Genomic DNA, 6,897 nt, shown 5'->3' on the forward strand with positions numbered 1-6,897 from the left:
CAGTGAATTTTGCTAAAATTATCGAATACACAACGTTCAAAACCAACAAACAGCTAAGGGTATGCACAAAAAGGGTCGGTCGGTTAGTGGAAACAAACAATTGACGCTCGATGTTCTAATATGCCTTTGATAACAACTCGATGGTGTGTTATATATGTGTCCGTGTAGCGAGCGTGAGTGGGATATTATCATATTTAACCATACTAGTTTATTCGCATCAAAGACATACTGCATAGCGTATCGAAATAGTATTAAATTGCACATTTATTGATGACGGTAAAAATTTTGACACTGAAACATTTATTGATGACGGTAAATAGTTCGATACTGAAAACATTTCATACTTTAAGATTCAACTTTGTGTGTAACTCAAATTATCAAAATCACAGGATGAAGTGTGTGTTCTCTTTTGGCTTGAACAGCATTCATATTGTAATTGAGCTGCGTCATGCGACTTTGGGTCTAACGCCATATGCGGCCTGCCTACCTGCAGACCAGCCTTTGGTCTGAAGCTACGCTCGCCGAATGTCATTAGACTCATTTTTGCATGACGCGGGTCAATTGACGGACAAACATTCAGTTTTAATGGAGTAGTTGTGGTTGTGGAAGAGAAAGATTAATTATTTCCGATATAATTGGAGTCAGGTAATGCACGTTCTTTTAAAATTCAGTTCAACTAGGTGAGTAAAACAGATGCTTATGTACAAATTGTTGGTGTCCATCGATGATATTTATAGATTATGTAAAACCAGTAAGTCAGTGTTATTAGAAGCTTATTGGTATTTGTATATACCTCAGAAATAGACATGATTTTTATTTCATTTTCAAAGATTTCAGTCCTAAAATGTCGACTCTTGGCAGGAAAGCAATACAAAAACATTTGAGCCGCGTTATGCGAAAATGGGTTTTATGCCGTATGCATGTACCGGATTTTGTGCATGTCATCTATTTGCCTACAGTGTGGGGGTTGGACGGTTCAAGTCTCTATGACATGGCCGGTTTCCAACAAAGTAAAATTAAATGACCCGCGTCATGCGAAAATGGGTCTTATGACTCATGTGGCCAGCGTAACTCCAGACCAGACAGCGCATAATGCGCACTCAGTTCAGGAGGTGCCTTGCCAGCTGTACTGGCACAAAAAGTTTCGTGGTCTCATTAGAATCTTCCGAGTCCTAATACGACCCCTCATTATTATCGTCACGACACTGTAGTATACAAAGACGCTAGAGACAAAAAGCTGTGAAAATTTAGACAACATGCAAGCTTCACAGTTTCTCGGAAACTTTTTTATGTTTATATTGAAATCGCCACTTACATAATGTATGTTATGTGAATAATGTCAAAGTCATTTAAACATTTTGCACAGATAACAAACCAAATAAGTGTACGGCGGAAGACTCGCCACTGTAAGCAACAATAATTATGTTGAAATTTGTCAGTAGGCAAAACGTCCAAAATTATAGTGCAACTATGTCGGTGAGCGGGTATACAACTAGTTCATTATAGCCCATGTTCAGTACTGTAATCGGACGCGTTACGAAGAATTCAATGCCGGTCGCAGTACTGTAATCGGACGCGTTACGAAGAATTCGATGCCGGTCGCATGATCATTTAATTTAATGGCTCATGAATGTAAGAAAAAACTTACAAAGCAGTACAAGTAGGTAATTAACAAAACGTACGTGTTTGCTCCGTATTTATTGGTTCTCTTCAATTCAGGTGTTGAAGTTTTCATGAGACATGGTATAAGACTTTTACATATTTTAAATATTGTGTATGTATTTAGTGCGCGTTAATCTTCATGCTATGAACCTATTTTATTTTTACAAAGACACATTGTGTTGTGTGTGCGTCTACGTTTACCTTTCGTATCACAATAAAAAGAAACCTCTTCCCTCCTTCGTTTTATTTGTGAACGTGCAATTTGCTCCACGAAAAATGGTGGTCATATTAACTTAATAGTAAATTAAAGCCACACGTTTGGCCTAGTTTTGAGTATCATCATAATTATTTTTCACGCGTTATATACACACTAGGATGTTATGAAGTCAATAACAGCTGGCGACAAGAGGACCGATTCAGCAGGGTTATACAGGTACGTTGCGTTGGCGAATGCGGAACCGACCAATTTACACTTTCTCTACAAAATCTATATATATTGACGAGTTTAATACCGGTTTGGCTACCACGAAATTACGATGTTCGAATGTTATTGAAATCAAAAGTGAAACAACTCTTATTTAGTTCTCGTTTTTTTCTATAAAAAATCCAAACCGACGTACATGTATCACTCACATTTCCTATGTCTAGCATCAACTAAATTATATTGTTTCTAATTCACTGCCAATAATGTGTAAACATAATCCCAAGGAGAGAAACCATATAAGAATTATTTATTTCGTTTCAATCCTTTTCTGAAATATATATATTATTGTGTATTTTGATATATTGTTCTTGACAAAAGAAATAAGTATGTTTAAACTAAACAACTCGCGTGCTATGTTAAATACTAGATGCGTTTTATAGACATATTGATATCCTCGCACAGGGCTGCAATATGTGAGGGCCCGGGGTGAGACCCAGCACTCATGCATAATTATATGAGTCGCGTTCTGAGAAAACTGGGCATAATGCTTGTGCGTAAAGTGTCATCCCAGATTAGCCTGTGCAGTCCGCACAGGCTAATCAGGGACGACACTTTCCGCCTTGACTGGATTTTCGTGTAGAAGAGACTTCCTTTAAACGAAAAATACCATAAAAGCGGAAAGTGTCGTCCTTGATTAGCCTATGTGGACGGCACAGGCTAATCTGATACGACACTTTACGCACATGCATTATGCCAAGTTTTCTCAGAACACGACTCATATTACATATTACTGGACTCATGATGTTGCGACGGAGTGGTCCAATAATATAAGGGAGAACTGGTGTACACGGAAGAAACCCTACCGCCCGGTCTGGTAACCACCACCAACAAAGCTCAAGTGCGCACGGATAGTGTTGTATTAAAATACTGCACGGTGCTGACGGAATAGAATAAGCCTATCAAAGCGTATAAATATAATTGACATATTATTGATCTTGAAACATATGCATTCATTGCAGCACATGTGCTGTGATATGGCTGTGATACTCATTCACAAAAAAATATTGTAATCAAGTAGTGAGGGTAAAACAGCTTGTATAATTAAAATAAAAAATCTTAATTAACAAATTAAAACAGCTTGTATAAATAAAATTTAAAAAATCTTAATTTACAGATTAAAACAGCGTGTATAAATAAAATACAAAAATCTTAATTGAAAAATTAAAACAGCTTGTATAAATAAAATTAAAAAAATCTTAATTTACAAATTTAAACAGCTTGTATAAATAAAATTAAAAAATCTTAATTTACAAATAAAAGTTAATAAGAGGTGTTGTTTTGCAATCTCTTGATAACATAAGTATGTATTCACTAAAATAAGTATTACCTTTTGCACTTGAACCATCAACGACCATCGATGCACACGGAACAATCGAGGACAGGATCTGTATCCAAACGTTCATAGATCCTCAGAATAACGACTAAGACCGAAGAATATTATTCAAGCCGGTCGGTTTAAAGTATACCTTTAAGTGTAACCTTATTTGGAATTAACTCACACTAACTGAACAATCCTTGTTCAGAACGATGCAGATTTGTTACTATATTACGCAACATCGGTACTCGCAGTATTTTCACTAGAGTTATTCATTACATGTTTTCACCAATCCGTTATAGTACCTAAGAATATAGACCGGTATATAAAGTGAACATATACAGAGTGCGTATTTAAAGGGGGGCATTTTCACGTTTTGGTAAATAGACAAAATATTTATATAAAAATGTTTAAGATTCGCAATTTTTTGTTGTAGTTATGATATTTATGAGGAGTCAGTAATACTGAACATTTACCATGCTGTAAAATATCCATTATATGCATCTTTTGACGATTTAAAAACCTGAAAATTATAAAGGGTTGCAACGCGAAACGATTGAATAATTTGGAGAGGTCTGTTGTTGCCGCTATATTTTGTGATACTATGAGGATTGCTTGTATAAAGTTTACAATACATCAATCACTGTATGAGCACGGATGGCCGAGTGGTCTAAGCGATAGACTTTTACTCAAGGGGTCAGTGGTACGATCCCAGTTTGGGGTTCCTTTCTTTTCCTTCTTTTATTTTAAACTTGTTTTTTTACTGAAGCTTTTTAGATCCAATGTTTACATTTATCAATATAAAGATTTAATGACAAACTTAAATACATGCCCAAAGTATTTGAAAAGGTCCCCTTTATTAAGTGGGCGTATTTAATAAGTGGGTGTATTTAATAAGGATGTACACGTATTGCTGTGTATACCGTTTGAACGGCGTATTGTCGATTATTAAGCTTTAACACATTTATTTATAAATATTGAAATGAAAGGATCATATAGCAATCTAGCATCGTATTTCTCAGACCATAATTTGCTGTTGGAAGAACAGTTTTTCTTTGATGTGTATTTATGGTTTCCATCATCTGACAACTTACCGGAAGTCATTCTTAAATTTGTTCGATCAACAATTCTTGAAAGCTGTTTTTGTTACATTTACAGTTATCAGCGTAATGACGGCTTTAAGAATGTCTTAAAAAATTATAAACAAGTGTGCATGTACCATAAACTAAATACGGTTTAGTTTTGCCCATTACCGCGAAAAGAAAATATAGTTTCCAATTCATTTCACATCAAAACATTTAATCGATGTTTGTTTCAATAAAATAGCAATCACGATTATAAAGTATATACTTATATTCAAGCTTTATGGCAATATGGAAGGTCTAAATGTCAAATGCTGTAGGCAATTTATAGACATCTGTGCGCATCTTCATAAAGTGGTTGTTGTTGTTGTTGTTGTTGTTGTTGTGGGGGTTGGGGTGATGGTGGTGGTGTCGGTTTCGGTGGCGGCAGTGGTTGTGGTGATGATTGTGGCGGCGGTTGTGGTGGTGAAAGGATTGTTTGCATCAGCATCAGTAGCAGAAGTAGTAGAAGTAGTAGTAGTAGTAGTAGTAGTAGTAGAAGTAGTAGTAGTAGTAGTAGTAGTAGTAATAGTAGTAGTAGTAATAGTAGTAGTAGTAGTAGTAGTAGTAGTAGTAGTAGTAGTAGTAGTAGTAGTAGTAGTAGTAGTAGTTGTTGTTGTAGTAGTAGTAGTAGTAGTAATAGAAGTAGTAGTAGTAGAAGAAGTAGTAGTAGTAGTAGTAGTAGTAGTAGTAGTAGTAGTAGTAGTAGTAGTAGAAGTAGTAGTAGTAGTAGTAGTAGTAGTAGTAGTAGTAGTAGTAGTAGTAGTAGTAGTAGTAGCAGTAGAAGTAGTAGAAGTAGTAGTAGTAGTAGTAGTAGTAGTAGTAGTAGTAGTAGTAGTAGTAGTAGTAGTAGCAGTAGTAGCAGTAGTAGTAGTAGTAGTAGTAGTAGTAGTAGTTGTTGTTGTTGTTGTTGTTGTTGTTGTTGCATTTGTTGTAGTAGTAGTAGTAGTAGTAGTAGTTATTGTTGTCATTATTGTTGTTGTTTAGTAGTAAAAGTAGTAGCAGTAAAATTAGCAGCTGAAGATCTAACAACAGTTCAATCAGAAGCAGCAGCAGCACCGGCAGTAGTAGTACTAGACGAAGTAGTAGTAGAAAGAGGGTGCTGCTGAACTGACAGGGTGGAAAACCGGAACGGTCCGGTGACCTCATCTAATGATCTAATAAAGCATGGAATTTCTGAGCCTTGTAATTCAGTTGTTGTTTTTTACCAAAGTCGATTTACTTGCTATTTACTATTTATGAATAGTTAATGCATGCCAACCGAATTTCAAATTTGCCGTGATCCCCAACCTAGAAGGACATCATGGACATGTGTGGGAAACAAGAAGGATCAGGTTGGAGAACCCTGATAGGCGCTATTTCGCTTTTGAGTCTTCCTAAAGTAATAGTAGTGATGGTAGTAGTTAAAGTATTTGCGTTAAAAAATTTACCTCTGTTTTGATGTAATAACGTTATCCCGGATTGAACAAGACACTAATCCATCTGTATAAAAAAAACGGTGACAAATGTATCAACCAATAAAGTGGTTTCGTTCAAATATCAGCAGATCAGTGAGTTTTTTTTATAATATTAGCAAGCCAAATATTTTTTCGTTAATTACTACACGGGTTCAATTTCAAATGTGCTTACTGACCTTATAAGTATTGAAATACAATAGTAAAGTGACATACTTTTGGTTTCGTGGAAAAAGTCTAAAAATAAACGAGCTGAGTATCGCATGACCTGGTTAACCTTTAAACATATTAATACAGTTAACGTGTATAACGCAAATTATAATTTGCTTAAAGCATAGATAAACGTTGTAGGTTCTGTACTAAGAGCCTCGTATGATGGAGAATCCATTAATGACCGAGTCTCTTTTAAACTTCATGTTAAAGTTAAATTTCAATTAAATTCAATTTCAAATACCGGTATTTGCACTTCAATCGTGTTCTGTTCTCTAATCTCTATGAAATTGACAGCTTATTTATTACATAAATATATTTATATAGACATAAAATATCTTATAAAATCATAAAATACTGACACTATATATAGGAATATATGAGATCATGTATAACCTCATTAAAGTGAGACGATATATACAAATAATGATAACGACGATGAAGAAGAAAAAGATAGAAGAAGAAGATTACGATCATTATGTTTATAACTATTATTATTATTATTGTTTTTGTTTTATTTATTTTTAATTGTTCAGCATCATCATAATTATAATTAAAAATATTATGATTTTAAATATTCTTCTTCTTCTTCTTCTTCTTCTTGTTCTTCTTCATCTTCTTCGTATTATTATCATTATTATTATTATTATT

The sequence above is a fragment of the Dreissena polymorpha genome, chromosome 14 (assembly GCF_020536995.1).
Source record: "Dreissena polymorpha isolate Duluth1 chromosome 14, UMN_Dpol_1.0, whole genome shotgun sequence".
In the NCBI taxonomy this organism is placed as follows: Eukaryota; Metazoa; Mollusca; class Bivalvia; order Myida; family Dreissenidae; genus Dreissena; species Dreissena polymorpha.